This window comes from Jaculus jaculus, chromosome 18 (assembly GCF_020740685.1).
Source record: "Jaculus jaculus isolate mJacJac1 chromosome 18, mJacJac1.mat.Y.cur, whole genome shotgun sequence".
Lineage (NCBI taxonomy): Eukaryota > Metazoa > Chordata > Mammalia > Rodentia > Dipodidae > Jaculus > Jaculus jaculus.
The window spans coordinates 37,339,865-37,352,319 of NC_059119.1; the positions used below are offsets into that span (position 1 = coordinate 37,339,865).

The following is a 12,455-nucleotide window of genomic DNA, read 5'->3' on the forward strand; positions in this document are numbered from 1 at the left end:
TATATAGGTCTTTCACATCCTTGGTTAGTGTTATTCCAAGGTATTTAATTTTTTTGTGTGTGGCTATTAAAGACAGGACAGCCTTGTTGATTTCTGTCTCCGTATATTTTCTTTTGTATGTAGAAAGGCGACTGATGTGTGTTGATTTTGCATCCTGCCACTTTGCTGAAGGAATTTATCACCTTTACAAGGTTTATGGTGGAGTCTTTTGGGTCACTTATGTATAGGAACATATCATCTGCAAAGAGGACTAGTTTGTATGCCGTTTCTATCTTTCTCCTTCCTTACTACTTGGGCTAGGATTTCCAGTACTATGTTGAAGAGCAGTGGTGAAAGTGGGCACGCCTGCCTTGTTCCCCTACTGTAGTGGGAACTCCTTTCCTCAAGAAGGATTTGGGCTTTAGGTGCTTTGTATATAGCCTCTATTATGTTGAGATATAAACCTTCTATGACTAGTCTCTCCAGTGTTTTGATCATGAAGTGGTGTTGTATTTTGTCAAAGGCATTCTCTGCATCTATTGAAATGATCATGTGGTTTTTATGTTTAAGCTTATTTATGTGGTATATTATGTTAATCGATTTCCATGTGTTGAATCATCCCCGCCTCCCTGGGATGAAGCCGGGTTGATCAAGGTGGATAATGCTTTTGCTGTGTTGTTAAATTCTGTTTGCGGGGATTTTGTTCAGGATCTTTGCATCCAAGTTCATCAGGGATAGAGGTCTACAGGTTTCTTTTCCTGATGCACCTGTCTGGTTTTGGTATTAGGGGGATGCTATCATTCTTCACAGATATAGAAAAAATTACCTCAAAATTTATAGGGAATGGCCGACGGTCTTGGATATTGAAAAAAATATCCTCAATAAAACAAACATCTCTGGAGGTTATCACCATACCTGAACTAAAGCTATACTACAAAGTCATAGTAGCAAAACAGCATAGTATTGGCATAAAACCAGCCATATGGGCCAATGGAGCAGAACTGAAGACCCAGGACTTAATTTAAGCTACCATAGCTACTTGATCTTTGAAAAAGGAGCTAACAGTGTTCACTGGAGAAAGGACAGCATCTTCAACAAATGGTGTTGGTCAAATTGGATAAGCACATGTAGAAAAATGAAACTACAGCCACTCCTCTCACAATGCACAAAAATAAACTCCAAGTGGATTAAAGACCTGAAACTCTTAATTGCCTGGAAGAAAAAATAGGGGAACTCTCCACTATATAGGAGTGGGAAAGACTTCCTGAATAACACCCTAGTAGCCCAGACAATTAAACAATCACTCAACCAGTAAAATCTCATGAAGTTTAAAAGCTTTTCTACAGACAAACATATCATAAACAGAGTCAAAAGATTACCAAAGAATGGGAAAATCTTCACCAGCTATACCACTGACACAGGCTTAATATCTAAAATCCATAAAGAACTAAAAACACTAAACAATTTTAAAAAATCAAAAAATTCATTTAAAAAGTGGGTAGAGAACTGAATAGGGAATTTTCAGTGGAAGAAATAGAAATGGCTAATACTCACCTAAGAAAATGTTCAACATTTTTAACCATCAGGAAAATGCAAATTAAAACTATAAGATTCTACCTTATCCCAGTCAAAATGACAATCACTAAAAAATGAACTGACAGCCAGGCATGGTGGTGCACACCTTTAAGCCCAGCACTGGGGAGACAGAGGTAAGAGGATCATTGTGAGTTTGAGGCCACCCTGAGATTATATAGTGAATTCTAGGTCAGCCTGAGCCAGAGTGAAACCCTACCTCGAAAAACAAAAATCAAAAAAAACAAAACAAACAAACAAAAAGAAATAAAGAATTCAACTGACAATAAACATTGGTGAGGTTGTGGTACAACCACTATGGAAAATCAATATCAATATGGAAACTCCTGAAAGAGACAAAAATAGACTGACAACTGACCTGGCTATTCCTCTATTGGGCATCTACCCTAAAGGCTCCACTCTTCACTGAATAGCTACTTGCTCACCCATGTTTATAGCTGCTCAATTCACAACAGCTAAAAACTGGAATGTACCCAGACACCCATCATCTGATGATTGGATAATGAAGATGTGTCCATATACACAATGGAATTCTACTCAGCAGTAAGGAAACATGATGCAGTGCAATCTGTAGGAAAATGGATGGAGGTGGAACAGATAATACTAAGCAATCCCACAGAAGCACAGAAAGACCAACACCCCATGTTCTCCCTCATCTGTGGTTCCTAACCTGGAACACCTTGAGTTGCACCTGACAGGCACCTCAAAAGTCAGATAATAGGAGTGGAAGTTTTTCAGGGAAGGGGAATGGAAGGGTGGGGGAGATATATACATTACTATGTTCAAAATGGATTTTTTTCCACAGAAAATTTTTTCATGGACAGCAGATTACATGATACAACACTCTACAGGTATATGCAGGGATTGTCTGATTAGAAGGGCCCTGAACAGGGTGGAATGAAGCCTACCCCTGAAACATTTGGCTCTGGTTTATAGCTCCCAGTATAGGATGGACACACCTGTGCAACAGTGGCACCCAGCCTCGGTGGATAAAAAATGGCTCTCTGATTGGCTAAGAGATCCGCTCAGTGGAAAAGAATCCTTAGGTGGAACTGGCAACCAAGTAAAAATCCTTCAGAGACCAAGATCATGGAGTCCAACAAAAAGCTGCAATTAGTCTTTAAACAAAAGAAAGACTACACCCATCAAAATCTCTCTAAATAATGCTTATCCCATTGAACCTATGCTGACCTCAGTCTCCTTTGGAGCATCTTTCTTTCTCAGAAGGCAGCAAGAACCTAAGAGATAAACCACACCTCAAACATTAGCTAAGGCCCAGGTGACACCATAGAGGATCTGGCAAGATGAGAAAGAGTGCTGCTTCAATAGTGAGCACCAGGGTCACAGACAGACAGACACTGAAGATACTCAAAACTCACCAAAGCAGCAGTCCAGAACCTGCTGAGAGCACAACACTAAAGTAGGCTTAAAATACCTCCACCATGGCTCAGGGAATTTTGCAGAAGAGCTGCAGAGTGGCAGGGAATGTCCAGAGGAACTGGCCAACCCCACTTACAATGACTGACTGATGCTCTCATATCTCATAAGCCACAACCAAAGGAAGAATACCAGCAATCCCACTGAAGGGGCGGCAGGGAGAAGGAAAATGATTTTACCAACACATGATGTGTCCATACAAGTTTTACTTAAGAACAACAACACAGACTATTGCCCTTACTTCATGGAAAAAGAAATGAAAAGACAGTGGTGGTAGGAAAAATGAGTAAGTAATGGCCACAAACCACTGACTGAGTCAGATGTTCTGTCTTTAGAAAGTCCTGAAATACCTGTGGACTGGAGTATTAAAACTCGACTCCTTTTTACCTCTTCTCACCCCTTTGCCTGGGCAGATCATTTGAAAGCATGGGAAGAGGCTCAGGGTCTTGTTCAGCATTGCAGGGCAATCCAAGTTACCCCGCAACTCCACTGAACTATGTTGTGCCTTCCAACAGAGCCTTGTTTACTGGCTTCACCCTGTTTCCTTGCCTTGGAGCTGATAGGATCACAACTAGAAAGACAAGCTCTTGGTCAAATAATGAAACCCTGCAATAAGTTTTAATGAGTGACTGGCCTCTGAGCTTTACATCTCTGTGTAATAAGACAAAACTCTGCCCCTATTTCTATGTTTGTACATATCAGTTTACTGTCCTGTCCTGAGCAGCAGAATTAGCAGGAAGTGATATAGTCACAGCAATCTTGCCACCTACAACTTAAGGTTTAAAGGAAGCTATGAAAAATGAAGGCAATAAATTTTCTCTGCCTTTAATAGAAGAAAGCTTCCAGGAAAAAAAAAAAAAAGTACACGAAACAAGCTTGGGCTATGAGGAAGAACAAGCAGTCAATGGTGAGGATGAGAGTTTGCTTTAGCTAGAAGGGATGTTGTGCAAGATAAAATTAAAAAGCCAGATATAGTGCTGGAGAGATGGCTTAGCAGTTAAGGCGCTTTCCTGCAGTCTAAGGACCCATGTTCGACTCTCCAGATCCCACGTAAGCCAGACACACTAAGGTGAGGCAACACAAGTTTGCACATGGTACAAGTGTCTGGAGTTTGATTACAGTGGCTAAGGCCCTAGAGCGCCAATTCTCTCTGTCTCTCTTAAAAAAATTAAATAAAGCCAGATATAATCTCTATCAAACTACACAAAGAGAAACATGAAATACAGATGGATCACAGGCCCAAGTCTGTTGTGCTGATGAAAGTACACAGACTTAACTTTTTGATCAATTGCAAAAGTTTAGTTGCAGCCTCGGGTGCACAGGTATGACTACCACCAAGCCTTTTATCTCCTGTAGCTTTCCCAGATGCCACAGCGCAAATGCTTAAGGCATGAAGCATTTATGTAGAGACACAAACTTTTTCTGGATACACATCAGTTTAGTTTGGAGATCACTGGACCAATCATGTCCTGTGCTTTATATTATGTCACCACATTATTCACCTCTTCACAGAGAGGGTCATTCTCTGCAGGACTGTATGCACACGAACCAACTGCTGTATTCACTATCTGCCCGACATTCCATAAAAAAAAATGGATAAACAAATGTTTATGAGAACCTTACTAATTGTGGGCTGCACCCTAGACTCAAACGGCTTAGGCAAACACCACCACTGGGGAAATCATCTTTACAGAGTGTAGATATAAATGACTATATCTGTAATTGGAGATCTTTAACACCAAAGCAATCCTGAAAGGAAATCTTTGGGGAGGGGAGAGAACTCCCTAGCAAAGAAATTCAAGATTCATAGGCCTTTACTTTAAAGTTCATTTTGGAAGGGCTGGAGAGATGACTTAGTAGTTAAGGCACTTGCCTGCAAAGCCAGAGGACCAGGTTCGATTTCCCAGAACCCATGTAGGCCAGATGCACCAAGTAGCACACGTGTCTGAAGTTTGTTTGCAGTGGGTGAAAGCCCTGGCATGCCCATTCTCTCTCCAACTAAATAAAAAACTTTTTAAAGTTCATTTTGGAAGAAAGGAATATACTTTATTTACTGGAATGTTGATAACCTTTTACATTAACTTATATGATGTTCACTGAGCAGTAGCATTAATCGTTTAAATGACCACTTTGCTTTTACTATTTTCATTCTACATTTTCATTAAACCTCTAATAAAGTGAAAGAGAACTTATATCCCTACAACTTAATTGTCACGAGTAGAAAACAGAATTAGTCAGTGTTTGTTAAAAATGAGAAGCTGAGATTACCTGTAGCTGTTATGCCACGGCAGTGAGACAGTAATGCTATTCCAGAATTTATGAGACAGTAGACTCCTGTTTTCATGAAAGTTAAAGCTGAAGATGTCTACAGAGCTGACTACAGAAGCTTCTACTTGAGAACCTTTGCCACCTATATAATCTCTGGACCTCAAATATACTTACAAGTATTTTTAATTGTGTGTTAATACAGATAAAAGGGTATTTTGTACTTCATACACAATAGAGTTAAAATTTGCATGCTTAGCCATGATGGCAAAGTAGCAGTGTACTTACAAGTAATTTGTGTGTTAATGTGCATGAGAATCTGTGTAAAATTCAGCATTCTTAAATAAAAATTTTTAGAAGTCAGGATAAATATAAGTTATTACTTGTAACATGTTTTGAATTGTACTATAAGTTTTAAAAAATATAAATTTTAAACTAGAGTTCCAGCTGGGTAGGGTGATTTGGGAGGAAAGTAAAGATATGTCTGTGTTTAAAGTACATGCATAATCTGAAAACATAAAAGAAACAAAACATTATAATATATAAAAACAAATTACAAATTGATTCTTCTTAGAAAATCGTGGGTTTTTTTTGTTTGTTTGTTTGTTTTTTTGAGGTAGGGTCTCACTCTAGTCCAGGGTGACCTGGAATTCACTGTGTAGTCTCAGGCTGGCCTTGAACTCAGGAGGATCCTACCTCTGCCACCCAAGTGCTAGGATTAAAGGCATGTGCCACCACGCCTGGCCGAAAATCCTTTTTTAAAATAAAACTGGCTCTAATTTTCAGATTCAATAACATTACATCTATAAAAATCATGTGTGGAAATTAAATATCTGAGTTATCATTTCTCTTCAAACAAAGTTTCATGGTTAAAATATAAAACCATGGGGTCACTTTAAAAGGTTTAACAAATACAATGATAGAGTTACTGTTTTGTGTAAGATAAATTATGTATCACATATGTATAAAGCCCCTAAATAATCAAGCAAAACTACTATAGGTTATAAGTAATGTTTGCCTTTAACATGACAAAAAAATTTGATTTTCAACTTATTAGAGTAATAGAAAATTTTAGTTTAAAACAAGAAATTCTATTAGGAGTAGCAAATTTAACAGTTCAAGTTAAAGGAACATGCTTGCAAAGTCGGCCAGCACTGATTAAATTTCCCAGTACATACAACCACTGGGATGTCATAAAACTAAAAAATGCCATTGTACAGCTAAGCAAACCATCAACAAAGTCAATAGACTACCTACAGAATGAGAGAAAATCTTCACCGGCTATACAATGGACAGGAGTTTAGTATCTAGAATATACAAAAAAAATAAAAATCAGCAATAAAAATATCAACCCACTGAAAAATGGGGCAGGGAATTGAACATGGAGTTCTCAAAGAAAAATAATAAGACGATCAATAAACATCTAAAAAAATGTTTAACATCTTTAGCTATCAGGGAAATGGAAATTAAAACTACTTTGAGATTCCATCTCACTCTGGTCAGAATGGTTATCATCAGAAAATCAAATGAGGCCTGGAGAGATGGCTTAGCGGTTAAGGTGCTTGCCTGCAAAGCCAAAGAACTTCAACTTGATTCTCCAGGACCCACATAAGCCAGACGCACGTGTCTATAGTTCGTTTGCAGTGGCTAAAGGCCCTGGCGCTCCCCACTCTCCTTCCCTCTCTCTCTCTAATAAATAAAAAAATAAATATTTTTTAAAAATCAAATGAAAACAAATACTGGCAAGAATGTGGGGAAAGAGGAACCCTCATCCACTGCTGGTGAGAGTGCAAACTTGTCCAGCTACTATGGAAACCAGTATGGACATTCCTCAAATTCTAAAATTACATCTACCATTTGACTCAGCTATATCACTCCTGGGTATCCCTAAGGATTCTACTCTTTAGCAGAGAGATATTTACTTGCTCAGCCATGTTTGTTGCTGCTTGATTCACAGTAGCTAAGAAACAGAATCAATTCTGAGGCCCATCAACTATGAATGGATAAAGATCTAGTACATATACACAATGGAGTTTTACTCAGCTATAAAGTGAAATTACAAAGCTTCAGGAAAATGGCTGGGACTGGAAAAAAATATCACACTGAGTGAGAGTACCTAGGCTCAGAAAGACAAACACTGCATGTTCTCTCTCATATGCAGACCCTAACATGGAATAGTTAGATTTACAAGGTTTACAAGTTATAACACACATCACTAGTAGTGGGAAGGAAGCCAGAATGAAGCATGTGGAGAGAACAAGCAGAAGGAAGTCAGAAGAGAGGACAGCAGATAAGCTAGTGGAGGGACAAACTACAAAGAATAGGAGGCTGGGGTGCTGGGATAAGGGAGAAAGGGGAGGGGAAGACACACAAAACTAATGAAACATGAATCAGGACCAAAGAAACCTTCCTCTTGGTTGGCTAATTAAAAGGCATAACTCTCTCTTTTTAAATTATTTATTTATTTTAGAAAGAGACAGACACTGAGTAAGGGCATGCCAGTACCTCTTACTGCCACAAACTCCAGAACGATGCACCACTCCAAGCAGCTGGCTTTATGTAGGTACTGGGGAAGTGAACTCAAGCCTTCAGGCTTTGCAAGCAATCGCCTTTAACCACTGAACCATCTCTCTAGCCCAGAATATACAACTCTCTTAAAAAAGGAGTGATAGCCGGGCATGGTGGCACACACCTTTAATCCTAGCACTTGGGAGGCAGAGGTAGGAGGATCGCCATGAGTTTGAGGCCACCCTGAGACTACATAGTGAATTCCAGGTCAGCCTGAGCTACAGTGAAACCCTACCACACACACACAAAAAAAAAAAAAAAGAAAAAAAAAAGTTGGGGGAAGGTAAGGCTAGAGTTAAGACACTTGCCTCTAAAACCAAAGGACCCAGGTTCAATTTCCCAGTACCCATGTAAAGCCAGATGCACAGGGTGGCACATGACACCTACATTCATTTAAAAAGGGAGACAGAAATGGAGACAAACAGAGGGAAAGACAGGCAGGGAGAAAGGCTAAGTAGAAGCACCCTGCAGGACTGGAGAAAGAAAGCTTTACCTATTAGCCATAGGCTGCTGCCAGCATATCCCAGGGCCAGGATTGGGTTGGCCTCCACCTCAGTGATCTGATGGTCAAGGAAGGCCAGGAGGCCTAAGCAAGGCAGGCCATTGGCAAGTGCTTGGTTACCCACTAGCACTAAACGGCAACACCCTATTGCTGAAGACAGCACAGGCTCTGGTGGAAGGACTTTAATAGGCAAGGCTCCACCTTCTAAAGTACCACAATCTTCCCAAACAGCACCACCATCTGAAGGCCCAAGTGTTTAAACACATGAGACTATGAGGTCGTTTCACTTCAAACCACAACATGCACCAACTAAAATCTTAGTTATTCTTCAATTCACTCCTTAGTCAAAAGAATCCCCAAGATGAATATATTCATTTTCAAAACACCTTTGAAAGTTCCTATTGCATCTGCCCTATTCAAATCTCTAAATTTCTGGTTTTGGTAATGGTCAGGTCAGGTCTAAACACTCACAATTTGGTAAGGATAACATCCAATTCGAATACTGTCTAGCTTTCAGAAGGTCAATGCATAGTAGACCTGTAGGAAAGAGTCACTAAATCAAAACTCTCCTTTGCATAAATTTAAAAATTTTCAACTATCCTAATTTCTCATTTAGTCCAGATTTAATACAATTTTGTGTTTTGTCTTGTATTGATATTAATTAATAAAACTTAATCTGTCCTTATTTTAAAAAGGAAAAAAAAAGAAGCAAACAAAAACTGAAAGAAAGAGAAGAAAGGAAAAGAAAACAAAAAGGGCTGGGAGATGATGGCTTAGTGGTTCAAAGTACTTGCTCCTCAGGCTACCAAGTGGAGTTTGGATCCCCCACACTCATGTAAAGCTGGACGCAAGCAGTGTAGGTGTCTAATCTCAGTGCGCCGACAGGAAGATCCCAGCTAGCGAGCCAGATAATTCTGGCACTCAGAGCAGCAAGCTACAAGGGAATCCGGTCTTAAATAAGGAGGAGAGCAAGGACCAACACCCCAATGTGGTCTTCTGACTTCTACATGTGTGATGTAGCATGCATACATCCAAACAGACACACACACAAATAAGAACGCTAATTTAAAAAAAAAGCAAAAGTAACATCTGCAATAACAGAAATGGAAGATGAACATAAAGCACAAATGCTGGTTTAATTAGCAAGTGAGCATACTAGTCTTTATACTACAACAGGTCCCAGAGGCAAGGAAACAGTAAGAAAGTCTTTTTTTAAAAAAAATAAATTGCAGTAGGGAGATATCTCAGTGGTTAAACCAGGATAGTTAAAAAATTTAAACTTGTACAAAGGAGAGTTTTGATTTAGTGACAATTTCCTACAGGTCTACTGTGCATGGACCTTAGAAAGTACAGTGTTTGAATGGATATTATCCTGACCAAATTGTGTTTAGGCCTATTACAGGGCAATAAAATATTATTAGTGATTGTAATATATGTATAATATGTGTGCGTGTGTGTGTGTGTGTATGTATATATAGGTGGTTAAAGGCTTGTACAGCCTGCTTGCCTGGGTTTGACTTCATAGTACTTACATGTGGTAGTTTGAATATATGTCCCTCAATAGATGAAGGTGTTTTATTAAAACTTGGATTTCCAGCACCCTGTCTGGAGAAAGGTCACTGTGGGGTAGATCAGACTTCAATAAAGGTATTCAGACAAGCCCAGCTCTGCCTGGGCTCCTGCTGTTTGCTACCTGTTTTTGTGTTTGTTTGCTTGTGGTGCTGGCATATAGCTTGGACCTGTGAAAGGAGCCAGCTTCTTCCGCCATCAGTGAAACATCTGCTGGATCTGCAAGCTTCAAATAAATCCCTTTGTCCCATAAACTGCATCTAGTTTGGAAGTTCATCCCAGCAACATACACCTGACTGCAGCACCACCTAAGGCCAGATGTGCAAAGCAGTGCATTTGACTGGCATTCATTTGCAGTGGCAAGAGGCCTGGTGTGCCAATTCTCTTTCTCTTTCTCCTAGATCAAGTGGAAGACATTGTGACAAAATCAGTATCTATGTGCAACTCTGTTGCAACCCTGTAACATAAAACATCCAGTCAGAATATATGTTACTATCAAAGGGAAACAAATGCAATCTGGTCCAACCATTGTGGAAATCAGTGTGGAGGTTCCTAAAACAGCTAAAGATTGATCTACCATATGACCCAGTTATAGCACTCCTAGGCATATATCTGAAGGAATCATCTCATTTCCTTAGAAGTACGTACTCAACCATGTTTATTGCTGCTCAATTTATAATAGCTGGGAAATGGAACCAGCCTAGATATCCCTCAACTGATGAGTGGATAATGAAGATGTGGCACATGTATACAATGGAGTTCTACTCAGTGGTAAAGAAAAATGAAGTTATGAAATTTGCAGAAAAATGGATGGACCTGGAAAGGATTATACTAAGTGAAGTAACCCAGGCCCAGAAAGCCAAGTGCCACATGTTCTCTCTCATATGTGGATCCTAGCTACAGATGACTGGGCTTCTGTGTGAGAATGAAAATACTTAGTAGCAGAGGCCAGTAAGTTAAAAAGGAGACATAAATGGAAGAGAAAGGAAGGGAGGAGGGTACTTAATAGGTTGATATTGTATATATGTAATTACAATGATTGTAATGGGGAGGTAATATGATGGAGAATGGAATTTCAAAGGGGAAAGTGTGGGGGGGAGGGAGGGAATTACCATGGGATATATTTTATAATCATGGAAAATGCTAATAAAAATTAAAAAAAATAAATAAAGATAATTTTTTTAAAAAGGGAAACAAAAGGGACTAAAAGGTATAGAGCTAATTAAGGGTATACAAGGCAGTGCCCTTCTGTGCTCAGAGCTCAGCCTTTGGATGTGAATCCCTACTTCCTCATTGAAGCCTCAGCACCTCATCTCTGTACAAGTAAAGGCAGAAAGACTGGAGTTCAAGGACAGCCTCAGCTACATAAGACACACACAACCCCACCCCCCACCCCCCATTTCTGAGTGAGACACTGTCTTGGTCTGAAGAATTTGGCAGGCCATTGTTATCCCTGGAACTAGAAGACTAACAGATCTTATCTGCAATGCTCCAATCTGTCTGGGTACTACAGGAGCACTGTTTTCTGTTTTATCCGAGTAGGCTCTACAAGTAGAGAAAAAAAGCACTGCTTCTGAAAACTGCAAGGAAATTACAAACTAGTAGTTGCCTGGGGCTAAAGGGAGACCCCAGAGTGGACCACCTAATGCCTTGTGGCCAAGCTGGAATGACTATCTGGGATATTAAGGCATCCAAAAGCAGCCAGAGAGAAAAAGAAAAAATTCACACATAAACCCAAGCAAATAAACATGCCTAGAAAATGATCTAAGAAGTTCTAGCTGGTATAATGGCTCACTCCTTTAACTCCAGCTAAGGTAGAAGGATCTCTGTGAGTTCAGGGCCAGTCTAGGCTTCATAGTTCTTGCCAAGCTGGCTAAAAGATGCTGGGGTGGGCTTCTCCATGACGCAGCAGACTGGGTCATCCTGTAGGTAACAACCCTTCTCCTGTGCTCTCTAAGTAACTTCAATAAACTTACTGATTCAAAAAATTAGCCCTGGTGTGCCTATTCTCTTTCTCTCTCAAATAAATAAATATTTTTAAAATATTTAATAAAAAATAGCAGGGAATCCAGGCATGGTGGTGCACACCTTTAATCCCAGCACTCAGGAGGCAGAAATAGAAGGATTTCCATAAATCTGAGGCTAGTCTGGGACTACAGAGTTAAGTTCCAGGACAATGCAAGCTACATGGAAACCCTGACTCAAAAACAACAACGAGGGCTTAGTGCTTAAGGTGTTTGCCTGCGAAGACTAAGGACCCTAGTTCAATTCCCCAGGACCCATGTAAACCAGATGCACAAGGGGGTGCATGCATTTGGCGTTCATTTGCAGTGGCTGGAGACCCTTGCACGCCCATTCTCCCTTTCTCTCTGCCTCTTCCTCAGTCTCTCTCTCTCTCAAATAAATAAAAGATTTAAAAACAACAACAACAACAACCAAAATGGTCATTGTGAGATGGGGTGGAGTGCCGGGGTTGAGCACACGGGCTAGATCCCATTCTAGAGCAGATGAGTGGGAGACAGCACACCAGAGCTGAGTCAGC

The 12,455-nt window shown here is 40.0% G+C and overlaps 1 protein-coding gene and 1 pseudogene across 5 annotated transcripts in view; one reads left to right on the plus strand and one right to left on the minus strand.

Moving 5' to 3' along the window:
* The window catches only part of Rimklb (ribosomal modification protein rimK like family member B), an 88,802-nt gene that overhangs the window by 52,349 nt on the left and 23,998 nt on the right, over positions 1-12,455 (minus strand). The gene's annotated exons all lie outside the window — the stretch shown is intronic.
* Positions 2,522-4,762, plus strand: LOC123455824 (annotated as a pseudogene).